The sequence below is a fragment of the Macaca mulatta genome, chromosome 3 (genome assembly GCF_049350105.2).
Source record: "Macaca mulatta isolate MMU2019108-1 chromosome 3, T2T-MMU8v2.0, whole genome shotgun sequence".
NCBI lineage: Eukaryota > Metazoa > Chordata > Mammalia > Primates > Cercopithecidae > Macaca > Macaca mulatta.
This window is the reverse complement of record NC_133408.1, coordinates 29,973,269-29,988,532: the sequence shown is the minus strand read 5'-3', so window position 1 is coordinate 29,988,532 and position 15,264 is coordinate 29,973,269. Positions and strand designations below refer to the sequence as shown.

The following is a 15,264-nucleotide window of genomic DNA, read 5'->3' as shown; positions in this document are numbered from 1 at the left end:
GGTCCGATTCATTCTCTCTACCTGTCCTGAACTCTGGGGCCTGTAAGCGCAGTGTAGTTTCCAATTTGCCCCAAGGATGGAAGCCAAATCCTGACTTACCTTAGCGACGAAGGCCGGCCCATTATCTGACCCTATCTGGACGGGGAAGCCATACCTGGGGAGGATATCTTCCAGGATTTTCTTTGCTACAACCTGAGCAGTCTCTTTCTTGGTGGGGAATGCTTCAGTCCACCCTGAAAAAGTGTCTACAAAGACAAGTAAGTACCGATACCCGTATTTTCCTGGCTTTATCTCAGTAAAATCTACTTCCCAGTAGATACCGGGCCTGGTTCCCCTGAGCCTTGTTCCCGTTGCAGCCTGGGATTGGGGGTAGGCGTTGTTAAGCTGGCAGACTTTGCAACTTGTCACGATGTTGCTGGCCATCTCGGCTGTATGTCTGAATTTGAGCTTAGAGCGTCTGATCAGGTCTATCATCCGCCGAGCACCCAGGTGGGTGGTTCGGTGGATGTGTTCTAACACTTGTTGTCCTAATTTTTCTGGTAGGATGGTTTGGTCATTAGTATCAGTCCACCACCCATTCTGGATCTGTTTCAGGGGAAGCTTGTCAATCCACTGGAGATCTTGTTCTGAATAATCAGGGAAATATGGCAAGTCCCGGGGGCCCGGGTCAGGGAGCTGGAGTGCAAGGAGTTGGCTGGGAGCCTTCGCCACCTTTCTTGCAGTTTGGTCCGCTAGAAAGTTGCCTTGAGCAGTTGGAGTAGTTAGTTTCTGATGCCCTGGGCAATGCACAATGGCTAACTTTTCTGGCCTCCATAGGGCTGTTAGCAGGGCTAGGATTTCTTGCTTGTTTTTTATTTCTTTTCCTTCAGCCGTTAGTAACCCCCGCTCCCTGTAAATGGCCCCATGTATATGCGCTGTTGCAAAAGCATATCGGCTGTCTGTATATACCGTCAGCTTTTTCCCCGCCCCTAAGGTAAGAGCTTGGGTGAGCGCTATTAATTCGGCCTTCTGGGCCGATGTCCCCGGGGGCAGGGGTTCCGCCCAGATTACCTTAGTCTCTGAAGTCACTGCCGCTCCAGCGTACCTCTGGCCCTGATGCATGAAGCTGCTCCCATCAGTGAACCAGACGAGGTCGGCGTCAGGAAGTGGGCGATCCTGCAGGTCTTCTCGAACTCCGTGCACCTGAGCTAGTATCTCGGTGCAGTCATGGAGTGGGGCGTCCAGGTCCGGGTTGGGCAGCAATGAGGCAGGGTTTAAGGTCGTTGGGGGCAGGAAAGTTATCCTGAGAGGATTTAGTAGTAATCCTTGGTAGTGGGTGAGTCGGGCGTTACTCATCCATCGATTGGGTGGCTGTTTGAGTACACCTTCGATGGCATGTGGGGTAACGACCCGCAATTCTTGCCCCATGACAAGCTTATCAGCATCCTGCACCATCAGAGCCGTGGCTGCAATCATTCGGAGACAAGGGGGCCACCCGGCAGCCACTGGGTCTAACTTCTTTGACAGGTAGGCAACTGGCCTCCGCCAGGGGCCTAAGTTTTGAGTTATTACTGCCTTAGCGATACCTTTATTTTCATCTATGTATAAGTGGAAGGGCTTGGTAACATCAGGTAGTCCCAGTGCAGGCGCGGAGAGTAGGGCAGTTTTAATCTGTTGGAAAGCCGACTCGGCTTCGTCTGTCCACTTAAATGGCTGCTGCCCCCGTGTTGCCTGATATAGGGGTTTAGCCAGTTCTGCGAACCCAAGTATCCATAGTCTGCAAAACCCCGCTGACCCCAGGAATTCCCTCACTTGTCGGGTGGATTGCGGCCTGGGGATCTGCAGAACAGTTTGTTTTCGGGCGTCTGTTAACCAGCGCTGCCCTTCTTTAAGCAGGTATCCTAGGTATGTTACCTCTGATTTACAGATTTGAGCTTTCTTTGCTGAGGCTCGGTATCCTAGATTTCCCAGAGCTTGTAAGAGACCTTTGGTCCCTTGGATGCAAGCTTCTTGGGTCTCAGCAGCAATCAGGAGGTCATCAACATACTGTAGTAAGGTTATTTCAGGGTGTTTGCGTCGGTACTCACCCAGGTCTTCATGGAGGGCCTCATCGAACAGGGTAGGAGAGTTTTTGAATCCTTGCGGCAGTCTGGTCCATGTCAGTTGGCCACTTATGCCTCTATCAGGGTCATTCCACTCGAAGGCGAAGAGCTTTTGGCTCTGAGGGGCTAAAGGCAAACTGAAGAAAGCATCTTTTAAATCTAAAACAGTGTACCATTGATGTTTAGGGTTTAGGGTGCTTAGGAGGGTATATGGGTTAGGCACAGTTGGGTGTATGTCCACAACTCTCTTATTGATTTCTCTTAAGTCTTGTACAGGTCTGTATTCTCCACTATTAGGTTTTCGTACCGGCAACAATGGAGTATTCCAGGGTGAGTGACATGAGCAGAGGATTCCTTGGTCAAGGAGCCGGCGGATATGCGGGGCAATTCCTTTCTTGGCCTCTAGGGGCATCGGGTATTGGCGTACCCGCACGGGGTCTGCCCCAGGTTTAAGTTCAACAAATAAAGCAGGACGGTGTTTTGCTAGTCCTAAGCCCCCCGTTTCCGCCCAAGCTTCTGGATATTGCTGGAGCCAGGTTGCTATGTCCTGGTCAGGGGCCGGTTGCTCCTGGTGGAGCCGGTACTCATCTTCTAGTGTTATAGTTAGGACGGACACGGGTTGATTGTGGGAGTTGGTCACGATGGGCCCCTCAGGGAGGAAATGGATCTGTGCTCCCATTTTAGTTAGCAGGTCTCTCCCTAATAGGGGACAGGGGCTCTCAGGGATAACCAGGAAAGAATGGGTTACATTCTTGGCTCCGAGGTTTACTGTTCTTTGTGTTGTCCATGGGTATTTCTTAACTCCTGTGGCCCCTTGTACCCACGAGGACTTGGAGGATAATTTTCCATTAGTTTTAACTAAGACTGAGTGCTGTGCTCCCGTATCGACCAAGAACTGGACTGGGAACCCCTCCACTTGCAAAGTTACCCTAGGTTCGGGGAGGGGATCCGAACCCCGTCTTCCCTAGTCTTCATTTTGAGTGACTAGTACGGGTGTAGACCTAGGGGGTCCCTGTCCTCGTTGTTTCTTTTTGGGGCAGTCTCTTACCCAGTGGCCAGCCTCCTTGCAGTAGGCACATTGGTCTTTTTTCAGATTATCATGCCTGGGGGGCCGCCTGGGTTGGGTGTACTCTGGCTGTAGATGCTCTTTCTGTACTACTGCTGCCAGGACCTTGGTCATTTTTTCAGTGGCCTTAAATTGCCTTTCTTCTGGAGTATCTCTGTTATTGTAAACCCGCTGGGCTATCTGAAGGAGGTCCTGAATCCGCTTTCCTTCCAAGTCTTCTAATTTCTGGAGTTTTCTTTTAATATCTGGGGCTGCCTGATTTACGAATGACATTACAATAGCTGCCTGACTTCCTGGAGCCTCTGGATCTATGGGGGTGTACTGTCTAAAAGCTTCCATTAATCTTTCTAAGTAGGTGGCTGGGCTCTCTGTCTTTTCTTGCAGAATAGAATATACTTTAGCCAAATTAGTGGGCTTGCGAGCAGCTGCCCGGAGATCTGCCATTAGAGTCTGGCGATAAAGGCGTAGCCGTCCCCTACCTTCTGCCGTATTGTAGTCCCATGCCGGCCTGGTCAGAGGAAAGGTCGCGTTTATGAGGTCGGGGTTGGCAGTCGGTTGACCGTCGTCCCCCGGGACCAGCTTTCTAGCTTCTACCTGTATTCTCTCTCGCTCTTCCGTGGTAAACAAGATTCGGAGGAGCTGCTGACAATCGTCCCAAGTGGGCTGGTGGGTGAACATGACACTATCCAGTAAAGACAGTAAATCTTTGGGGTTGTCTGAAAACTGAGCACTCTGAGTCTTCCAGTTATACAGATCACTGGTGGAGAATGGCCAGTACTGGAGCCTGGGGATTCCTGTGTCATCTGGGGGTCCTATTTCCCGGAGGGGTAAAGCCACCGTGGAGTCAGGCGGCTGGGGGGGGCTAGTCCGCAAAGTGCGCCCTCGCGTCCGCCCCGCCGGCCCCTCAAAGTTACTTTCTCTTTCAGCAGGCCCGTGAGTGGCGGCCGCCTCCTCTCCGCCTGCTCTCTCCCGCGACTCAGCCCGAGGGGCCGGAACCTGGGGCCCGGAGGGGTACGGAGGGGGTTCTGTGAACAGTGGGTCCCCGCTATCAGGTAGAACAGGATGGGAGGGGGCAGTTGGTTGCTTGGTTTTTAGTGGTCGAGCAACCAGTGCCTTAGAGGGTTCAGAGGCTAATTGGAAAGGGGACAGCCAAGGAGGCGGGTTTTCAACAAGGTCCTGCCATATGAGGATGTATGGGATTTGGTCTAAGTGGCCCGCATGTCCAGGTAGGAAAATCTTGGATTTTACCCTAGTGATGACAGCAAGTCGGAAGGTCCCTTCGGGTGGCCACCCCACATCAAAGGCAGGCCACTCGGAGCGACACAGAGTAATTAGCTTTCCTTTCCTGATTTCCATACCAAGATCATGGCCCCTTGCTCTAACTTCTTTGAAATTATTTGTAAGGAGAGATAGAGGAGTACTCTGGGTATTGCCCATCCTGTAATGATTTGTAGTACTTTCCTGTAAAGGAATGTGGGTTAGAATCCCAATAGAGGAAATCTGATCTGACTTATTACTGATAGCTAGCCGGGAGTGCGGCGCCGGAAGCCGGGAGCCGGGGGACCGGGGCCGGAAGTGTGGCACCGGAAGCCGGGAGCCCGGGGACCGGGGCCGGAAGTGTGGCACCGGAAGCTGGGGAGCCCGGGGACCGGGGCCGGAAGTGTGGCACCGGAAGCTGGGGAGCCCCGGGACCGGGGCCGGAAGTGTGGCACCGGAAGCCGGGAGCCCGGGGACCGGGGCCGCGAGCGCGCGCCGGAAGCCGGGAGCCCGGGGACCGGGGCCGCGAGCGCGCGCCGGAAGCCGGGAGCCCGGGGACCGGGGCCGGGAGCGCGCGCCGGAAGCCGGGAGCCCGGGGACCGGGGCCGCGAGCGCGCGCCGGAAGCCGGGAGCCCGGGGACCGGGGCCGCGAGCGCGCGCCGGAAGCCGGGAGCCCGGGGACCGGGGCCGGGAGCGCGCGCCGGAAGCCGGGAGCCCGGGGACCGGGGCCGCGAGCGCGCGCCGGAAGCCGGGAGCCCGGGGACCGGGGCCGCGAGCGCGCGCCGGAAGCCGGGAGCCCGGGGACCGGGGCCGCGAGCGCGCGCCGGAAGCCGGGAGCCCGGGGACCGGGGCCGCGAGCGCGCGCCGGAAGCCGGGAGCCCGGGGACCGGGGCCGCGAGCGCGCGCCGGAAGCCGGGAGCCCGGGGACCGGGGCCGCGAGCGCGCGCCGGAAGCCGGGAGCCCGGGGACCGGGGCAATTCAGACAGCAGGCGCGCACCCGGGGACCGGGGCAATTCAGACGGCAGGCGCGCACCCGGGGACCGGGGCAATTCAGACGGCAGGCGCGCACCCGGGGACCGGGGCAATTCAGACGGCAGGCGCGCACCCGGGGACCGGGGCAATTCAGACGGCAGGCGCGCACCCGGGGACCGGGGCAATTCAGACGGCAGGCGCGCACCCGGGGACCGGGGCAATTCAGACGGCAGGCGCGCACCCGGGGACCGGGGCAATTCAGACTGTTGCCCGGATCGCGAACCCGCTCCGGCAACTCAGATCGCAATTTAAATCAGAAGAGAGCCAGGGGACGTCTCCCACCGGTCTCCACTGGCTGTCCTATAGCGCGTCCGCCAGGACTGTGCCAGCCTCAGTTTCAGACCTCGCGAGTCAGAGATTCAGATTCAGAACAGACACACAGACACAGACAGACAAACGGAGACGAGCCAGCTCACCTATCAGTAGATCGATCCTAGCAGATCCGTTGACCAGGGGTCTGGTGGGCTTGGGGAATCCCGGACGAGCCCCCAGATGTTATGCCCAGACTGTTTGTTCCCCAAAGAAGACCACCAGAGTCCAGAGTCAAAGCCAAGCGGCAAGGATCTTTACTACAAGTTCGAACTTGGTCCCTCCTTTACACAGTATACAAGAGGGCCCCGAACAATGCGAGCGTTTGCTTTTTATAGCCCGAAAGTTGTAGGGGAACAAAGAAATTCCTGCGCTTTCAGTAACCTTGTACGGCTGTCTCCTTATCGGAGACTTTCCAGGTGGTGTTTGTACTGAGCTCAGGGAGTTTGAGAGATATATGGTGGTGGGATGGGAGGATGGGATGTGTTTGTGCTAGGCTCAGGGAGTTTTGAGCCCGGGGCTGAGGAATGTGCCCAGCTCCTTTCAACTGATGGTACCACAAAATTCTCTTGGTGCACCTCCCGGGCTTAGGGCTTGTTTTCCAAACACAATTGCTGAGGCCAGATTCTGGGCCTGGCCTGTGCATCAATTTCCCACTGTGCTCAACAAACCAGTGTTTCCGCCTCGCCCAACAACAACTTCCTACACCTTTATCTGGGAAGCTCAGACTTGGAGTATATCAGGAAGGTTACAGGCATATGATTTGGATGCAGCACCAAATTCTTTCTTGGACCCTGGTCCCCAGCCAGACTGACCTCCCCTCCAGGTGACTGTTGACCCTGACAGAATTTTCCTAACTTCAAGGTTCTGGGAAAAGAGTTGGACTGTTGATATCCTCCTTCCCAGAAGGCTCTAGATTCTTTATGTAAATAGATCCATTTCCTCCCAAGTGACAGCTTTGGTTACCTTGTGTTTCCTTCAATCACTAGACCTTTGCTGGAATAACAAAAACTGGTTTTCACGCTCCGGAGCCCTGCACCCACACCATCAGGCTTATTCTCTCTACATTTACTAATTAAGAAAGATCACTCAAATCCTTCCTGCAATGGAGAAGACTTGCCTGCTTCCTGGTGACTTTCCCTAATTTATTTTAAAACCACGTCAAGCATCCTGTTGGCTCCTGCACAGGCATCCGACTGCATTCACATTTTTCACGTGGAATTTTTGTGTTGACTTAGAAAACAGAAACTCGTGTATAAATAATTCACAAAGAAAGATGATAGGATCTAGTAGTGTGGGCGAATTCTTTGAAATGGTTACCTGAATTATAAATTATAAGGGTCTCTAAAGTCTGTTTTCAGAAGGCTTTTACCAAATACAACAATTAATTGCATTGCCAGAACTTTCTAGATTCTAAGCTGCTTTCCGACAGGGTCCCATTTATGCTCCTTTCTATTTCATACATAATTTAAAAATCTCAAAGAATGTACCCTGGGAGTATTCTAAATACGAGTGGCCAGATCCTATCCAAAAAAAAAAAAAAAAGATTTTAAGATCCGTTCCACCAATGCGACTCCATCTGATTGAATTGAGAAAGTAATTGAGCACATTTGGTAGTAGGTCAGCCCTTTTACTAAATTATAAAAATGTTAACTAAATGGTGCTGCATCCAAATCATATGCCTGTTCCGTTCCTGATACACTACAAGTCTGAGCTTCCCAGATAAATATTCAATGAAAAGGCTTTAGGCACACAGCTTCTCCTACTGGCTATTTAAACAATCAGGTGTAGGGATGTTTCAGGAGAAATGTAGGCATTTATGATTTTAATGGACTGTTTTTCAATGTTAACTCATAACAACTTCATTGTGGCCTCAGTTGCATGTGCCAACTAGACACACTTCCTGTTTTTTAAAATTTTTAATTGTTACTTTAAAAATATTAATGAATCCGGCCAGGCGCGGTGGCTCATGCCTGTAATCCCAGCATTTTGGGAGGCCAAGGTAGGCAGATCATGAGGTCAGGAGATCGAGAACATCCTGGCTAACACGGTGAAACCCTGTCTCTACTAAAAAAAAAAAAAAAAATTAGCCGGGTGTGGTGGCGGGCGCCTGTAGTCGCAGCTACTTGGGAGGCTGAGGCAGGAGAATGGCGTGAACCCGGGAGGTGGAGCTTGCAGTGAGCCGAGATCGCACTCCAGCCTGGGCGACAGAGGGAACGCTGCCTCAGAAAAAAAAAAAAAAATTAATGAATCCACCTGGTTAGAAACACCTATAAAATCTATACAGTGAGCAGGCTCCTTTCCACCTGGTCTTACGCTGCCTTAGTTGGCACCATCTTTCCAATAGGGTAACATTTATTCCATTAACTTAGAGATTTTAAATGTATGTGTGTGTATATGCATGCATGTATGTATATATGTAGATTGTCAGAGTTCAAAGCGCAATACCCCAAAGTATGGTGCTTTGGCATGCTCAGTACTTTAAACTGAAGAACATTGGAAAGGCCTCAGAACCAAGTTCTCTCTGATCCTCCGCTGTTCTCCTGTCTTCCACCCCTCTTCCTCCCCCAAACTGAATTACAGTAACCAGAATTTCTCTTGCCCAAGGCGGATCATAGAAACTAGAACCCCTCTCTTCCAAATCAAGCCATAAAACCTAGGAAGGTCACTCTATCCCTTCTCTCTTGAAGACCCTCATTCCAGAGAGGTCCTGTCCCATAGCTGGGAGGATGGATTGCTACATGGAGAAGTCAAGAAGAATCTGAACAGACAGGCTGGGCTGGGTTTCCTGCCTCCGTCTACTACCATTAAATCTTACCCTTTTGTGCAATCACATTTCCACACTGCTGTCCATGCTTCGTCAAAACTAAGCACAAGAAGAAACAGTTTTCTCTGAGTCTTTGGGTTTTCATTTCTGAAGACTCTCATGTCATATAAAACTTTGATTAATAAACTTGTTATGCATTTTCTTTGTTAACCTGTCTTTTGTTGTAGAAGTGTCAGCCTGATCATTGGTGAGAAAATGTATCATATCTTTCTGCTCCTACAACATGCACATATGCGAACATATATACATGTGCCTTGTATGTATGTATGTACATATGTAGTGTGTGTCTCTGGAGGAAGTTGGAGGTGAGGGAGGGAGACAGGAGAGAAATAGACATGAACTCGGTTAATATATAAGCAGATACTAATGTTACTTTTCTGCCCTTTTTACGCAAATGGCAGGCAGCATCCTATACCGATTGTTCTACATCTTGTTTTATTTCATATTTATTACTATATCCGGAAGATAATTATAAAACAGTCTGTAAATAGCCTCTGTATTCTTTTTATAGCTGTATAGAATTTTGAGTTGTTTCCAATTTTATGTAATTACAAATTATGCTTTATATGACATAATAACTGTGACATATATTATTTGACATATGCCCAAGTACTTCTGTAGAATGAAATTTTGAAATTGGAATTGCTAATTCCAAAGGTATATTATGAATGTTTTTATTCTTGTAGATGCCTAATTACATTCCATTAGTAAATATGCCAAGTTACAGCCCCACTAGCATTGTGGGAGTGTTGACTTTTTCCATAGTTTAATCAACACAGTGTATTATCAAACTTTTGAGTTTTTATCCATTTAACAGAAAAAATGAGCAACTCAATGTAGTTTTAATCTGTATCACTTATGGGTGAGATTATACATCTTTTTCATATAGTTAAGATCCTTTTATATTTCCTTTTTTGTGAATTATTCTTTATCATTTATTTATTACTTTAAATAGCTTTTTTCTTATTGTTGAAACGTACTTTATATTTTAGAGATATTCTTTGTCTACAATATAAACTTGCAATATCCTTTCTAATTTGTCATTTAATTTTATTTTTGCTTATAGGTGTTTATTTTTTATTTTTTGGTTTGGTTTTTACACAAAAGTTTTGATTATAGAGTTGAGTTTATCCATTTTGCACAGCTTCTCAATAATGGATTCACAGTTGGAAATGTCTGCCTATTTTTTTTTTTTTTTTTAGTATGTTGAATTTTTTTTTTTTTTGATACAGGATCTTGCTGTGTCACAGTGGCACAATCACGGCTCATTGCAACCTCGACTCCCTGGGCTCAAGCAATCCTCCCACCTCAGCCTCCAAAGTAGCTGGGACTACAGGTGTGGTCATGTCTAGCTAACTTTTAAAATTTGTTCTAGAGATGGGGTCTCACTCTATTGCCCAGGCTGGTCTTGAACTCCTGAGCTCAAATGTCCCACCAACCTTGTGCTCCCAAAGTGCTGGGATTATGAGTGTGAGCCACTGTACCTGGTAGCTTTCTTTTTTAATCCCAGTTTTTTATTCCTTAAAATTTTTTCCAGGTGTACATTGTAAAATTTGTTTCTATTTTACCATTTTTCCAAATGGCTACCCAGTTGTCCCAATAGCATATATTAAATATTCTGTCTTCCCTGTTGATGTGAATTGCCATCCTTAACATTTACTAAATTTGCTTATTATCGATTGATTGATTTTTGAGAAGGGGTCTCACTTTGTCACCCAGGCCGAAGTGCAGAGGCGTAATTACAACTCACTGCAGCGTCTGCCTTCTGGACTCAAGTGACCCTCCCCACTCAGCCTCCTGAGTAGCTGGGACCACAGGCATGTGCCACCATGACTGGCTAATTTTTACATTTTTTGTAGTGACTGTCTCTCTATGTTGCCCCAGCTGGTCTCCAACTCCTGGGTTCAAGGAATGCGCCCACCTCTGCCTCCCAAAGTGCTGGGATTACAGACATGACCCACGGTGCCCAGGCTGCTTATTTTTATTTTTTTGAGACAAGATTTTGCTCTATCACCCAGCCTAGAGTGTGCAGTGGCACGATCTTGGCTCACTGCACCCTCAACTTTCTGAGCTCAGGTGATTCTCCCACCTCAGCCTTCCAAGTAGCTGGGACAACAGGCCCACATCACCACGCCAGGCTAACTTTTGTATTTTTAGTAGAGACAAGGTTTCAGCATGTTGCCCAGGCTGGTCTCAAACTCCTGGGCTCAAGCAATCTTCCCACCTTGGGCTCCAAAAGTGCTGGGATTATAGATGTGAGCCACCAAGCCTGGCCTGCTTGTGAATTTTGGTCTTGTTGTAGACATCCCGTTCTGTGACTTGGCTTGTCTGTTTATTCATGTGTCAGCTGTTTAACTGTTAAGGTGTTGTTATATGTCCATATCTAGAAGGGCCAATCCTCCCGCATTGCTCTTCATTGTTATAATTTTCCTGGTTGTTTTTGCTTATTTATCTTTTCAAATGAATGTCAGTGTTAACTTGTCTGGTTTAAAAAATCTTATTTTATTGAAGTTGTATTAAGAGAATAAAAAACTGTGGATGATTAAAATTTTTATGGTGTCAATTTTTTTCTCATTCTAACAAAAAGTATGGCTTTCTTTTTTTTTGTTCTTTATTTTGTCTTGAGATGGAGCCTCGCTCTGTTGCCCAGGCTGGAGTGCAGTGGCTCGATCTCAGCTCGCTGCAGCCTCTGCCTCCCAGGTACAAGTGATTCTCCTGCCTCAGCCTCCTGAGTAGCTGGGATTACAGGTATGCACCACCATGCCTGGTTTTGATAGATTCTTCTTTTGTGTCCTTGAGAGGGTTTTAAAATTGTCTACCTTTAGCTCTTGTTCATTTCTTATTAAGATAATTTCTAAGTATTCTGTAATTTTTGTTGCTATTGCTGGGGACTGGAACACCATACCCCAGAGTATGGCACCTTGACAGGCTGAATACTTTGGACTGAAGGAAACTGGAAATGCCTCAGAAGCAAGCTCTTTCTGACCTTCTCCCATCCTCCTGTTCCTCTGTCTCCGAGTCTTAAAAACCAGAATTCCTCTTCCCCAAGGTAGGTGATAAAAACTCGAACCCTTCTACCCCAAATCAAATCATAAAACTTATAAATGTCACTCTCTGCCTTCTCCCTTAAGACCCTTATTAGATGCAGGTCCTCCCCTATATCTGAGAAAAAGGCATCCTTCACAGAGAAATCAAGAAGTATCTGAACAGAGAGGCCTGCTCGTTTCCCGCTGCTGAGGTCTGGATATGCTTTGTTTGGCCCCACTGAGTCTCATGTTGAAATTTGATTCCAATGTTGAAAGTGGAGTGTGGTAAGAGGTGTTTGGGCCATAAGGGTGGATCCCTCGTGAATGACTTGGTTCCATTCTCATAGGAGTGAGTGAGTTCTCACTCTTAGTTCCCAAAAGAACTGGTTGTGGAAAAGAGCCTGATAGCCTGCTCTCTCCCTCTTGCCTCCTGTCCTGCTGTGTGACTGTTGGAACCGAACTGTCGATTCCCTCCTGGGCAGGGGTCGCCGCGAAGGATCACCGACACGAGATTCACAGCAGAGAGTTATTTATTACTAGCGCGCTAGGGTCCCAAGCTCTAAGTTGGCCCTGGGACCCCAAGTGCTTGTTACAGGTTGTTTATATAGGCAAACACAAGTTCAAACAAAGCTTTAGGCGCGTGGTAATTGGGTCTAGCTATGGCCTGAGCAAGGTGTCTTGTTCTAATTGGTTAGAGCAGGACCTTATGAGGTTTTTTTCTTGGAGTTGCTGATTCCGGGAACTTCGAGGCAGGGTGGGACCCCCGGAATTGGCAGGGTGGGACCCCATGAGGTTGTTTCCCGGAATTGGCAGGGTGGGACCCTATTAGGGTGGGACCCTATCGAGGCAGGGTGGGACCCTATCCAGAGCCACCTGGTGTTAATTTTTTTCTATATGAGGCCTAGTTTCTAAGTTTTATGAGGCCTAGTTTCATGACCTCTGCACACTTCGGGTCCCCTTTGCTTTCTGCCGAGAGTGGAAGCAGCCTGGCGCTCTTGCCAGAGCAGATGCTAGTGCTATGCTTCTAAGAATGCGCAGCCAGCAGAGCTGTGTGCCACGTTTTCTTCATAAATTACCCAGCCTCAGGTATTTCTTTACCGCAACACAAATGAATTAAGGCACTCTCTCAGTCTATTACCATGAGATCGTGTCCATTGTCTAATCACATTTCTCCACCGCCGTCTACTCTTCATTGGACCTGAGCCCTGGGTCTCTGGGTCTTCATTTCTGAAGGTTCCTGTGTTACCCCAAACTTCGGTTAAATACATTTGTTAAGCTTTTCTCTTGTTAACCTGCCTTTTGTTAGAGGAGTGTCAGCTGTGACCCTTATGATGGGTGAGAAACTGTATCACCTCTTTCTGCCCCTGCACTATTGTAAATGGGATGATCACTGGTTACTCACGTCAATAGAAGCAACTCCTATGTAGTGCGGCAGTAAGAATGGCCTCTTACTGGGTCAGCTGATACCACACAGTGGCTTAAAACAAGTTCATTTCTAGGAAAACATTCTCTCCATCACAACATTAAAATATTTATTTTTTAAAATTTGCAGATAAAATTGTATGTATTTATCATGTATGACATGATGTCTTGAAATATATAACCCCAAAGGGCTGGGATTACAGGTGTGAGCCACCATGCCTAGCCCAAAGGGAAATTTTTGTGTGAGGTTTCTAAAAATGTTCCTTAAAGGGAATTGACTCATCTTAGACAAATACAGACTAAAGAGTCTTAGATTCTCCCTCTTAAAAATAAGGGAAGGTAACATCCGTCTCCTCCTTTTTCTTAGAGTGTTTACTTTGGAAACTTATAACTGCAAGTGCTTTCTGCTCTCTTAGAAATGTATGTAAATTGTTTTGAAAAGTAGATAGGCCGTTTGTCAACTTGACCCTAGAATGCCTTTCTCAAGAACTCAGGAAGGAACCTTCTTCTTTGAATGTAAACATTCAAGGAAGATAGCTTCCTATCTCCTAGTTGCAGTAGGAGAGTAGGGGAGTAATTTTAGCCTGACTGCAAGTTGTAAAACTACCTCCTGTCTAAACAATATGAGAAGTTTAGTTTTCCTTTGTATAAAGCCAGTTAATTTACGCAAATGGTCACCACAATTACCAGGTAGATTTAGGATAAACCAAGTATAATAAAATGGTGCTGTCCAGACCTCTCTCTTGAAGACTAGTTATGATTTCTCCTGAGAACTTTGTGCAACAGGTTGGTTGTGCTTGGGTGTGTGAAGGGTGAGATTTCTCTCTGTGTAATCTATCAGATTGCCTGTGATATGCATTACATTCTGGTTTCACGCTTATTCAAAAATAAAAGGGCTTTCTTCATCTGTCACTTTTGTGGAGAGGATTTCTGGATTGAGAGAATATTTGTTTTTTAAATTATAGTTCCCCAACACTCAGTTGAGAGTCGTGCCCCCTTGCTTCTCCCCTCTTTGTACTTGTGAAGCAGGCATGTTTGCAAAGGCCATGGCTGGCCATCTTGGACCATGTAGATGACCTCGAAGATGGAAACCGACCAGCACGTTCAGAAAAAGGGGAGGAGGAACCTTGGTCCCTGATAATTATGGAGCCATTGCACCAGTCCTGAATTGCCTATCTTTAGACTTCTTTTATATAAGAGAGAAATAAAATTCTCTTGTTTCGTTTCAGCCACTGTTATTTTGGTTCTTCAGTTAAATGAGGGTGAAGCTTATTCTAACTGATATATTGCCAGAAAGAATAACTTCAGCTAAAATATAGCCAAATCAGCTTTCTTATTTAAGCATCTGCTAACATTTAACTGTTTTTTTGCTTACACCCATGTACTGCAAGTCAACTGATTTAGTTATCAAGACATACATCTTCTAACCAGTTTATTTCTGGTCCTTCACCATAAAGTCATTTGCTCAAATCTAAATGTTCACCGGGTGCTGTTCTGGCTTTAAAAAGGTGACTAAGGTGGACTTTTGATAACACTTGTTTGGCTTTATTTATTTCAGGCAAAAATATTCAACTTTGGTCAAATTTTGACCAATTTCTCATTTATGCATATGTTGAAATGAGCCTAAAATGTTCTTAAGGGAAAGCCTGGCCCTCTCATCGGCTCACTTTCATGCAGAAGTAGCTACATCTTCTATTCCCATGTCAGACAGAAAGGCTCTTCAGCTTTTGTTAAAGGACGTTCACTCAGTGCTAACTGTGCTGCTGATGAAAACCCGTCATTCAGTCCCACAGCAGCACCTGATAATACCTCCAGGCCCTTGTCGGGAAGTATAACGTTAATTCACAGCCGCTCGGTATCATGCAAAAGTCCGCTGAGAAGAGTAATATTGATGGAAGACAGTTTAAAAGAGTTCGTAGTCCTGTCTGTTCTCTGATGATCTGAAATGCATCCTTAAACAGATCATCACAGGGCTGCTCATTTGAATTCCTTTGTTTTGGTCCCTTGTACAATGGCTTTTACTCAGTTATGTTCTGTTATTATCACTTCTGCCTACATTTAAATATATTCTAAGTAACCTCTCTGGGAACTGATAATCATTAGTGTGAAGATGTTGTTTATTCATTAGAGGGCATGTGTCTTCTTTAAGAGGTCACATGTACAGACTTTCTCTTTGATTTCATTAAAAAAATATTGTGTATTCACTTAGTGAATAATTGTTATTGAGCATCTGGTTTATTTTTA

General features: G+C 47.3%; 1 protein-coding gene across 4 annotated transcripts in view; it reads left to right on the top strand.

The window, feature by feature from the left end:
• The window catches only part of CXADR (CXADR Ig-like cell adhesion molecule), a 252,397-nt gene extending 238,149 nt beyond the window's left edge, over positions 1 to 14,248 (top strand). For all 4 annotated transcript variants that reach the window (XM_077997939.1, XM_077997938.1, XM_077997936.1 and 1 more), the window contains 3 exons: positions 9,805 to 11,320; positions 11,483 to 11,621; positions 11,704 to 14,248. The gene's annotated coding sequence lies outside the window, so the exon portion shown is untranslated. The remainder of the gene's footprint in view (positions 1 to 9,804; positions 11,321 to 11,482; positions 11,622 to 11,703) is intronic.
• The last annotated feature ends 1,016 nt before the right edge of the window (positions 14,249 to 15,264 follow it).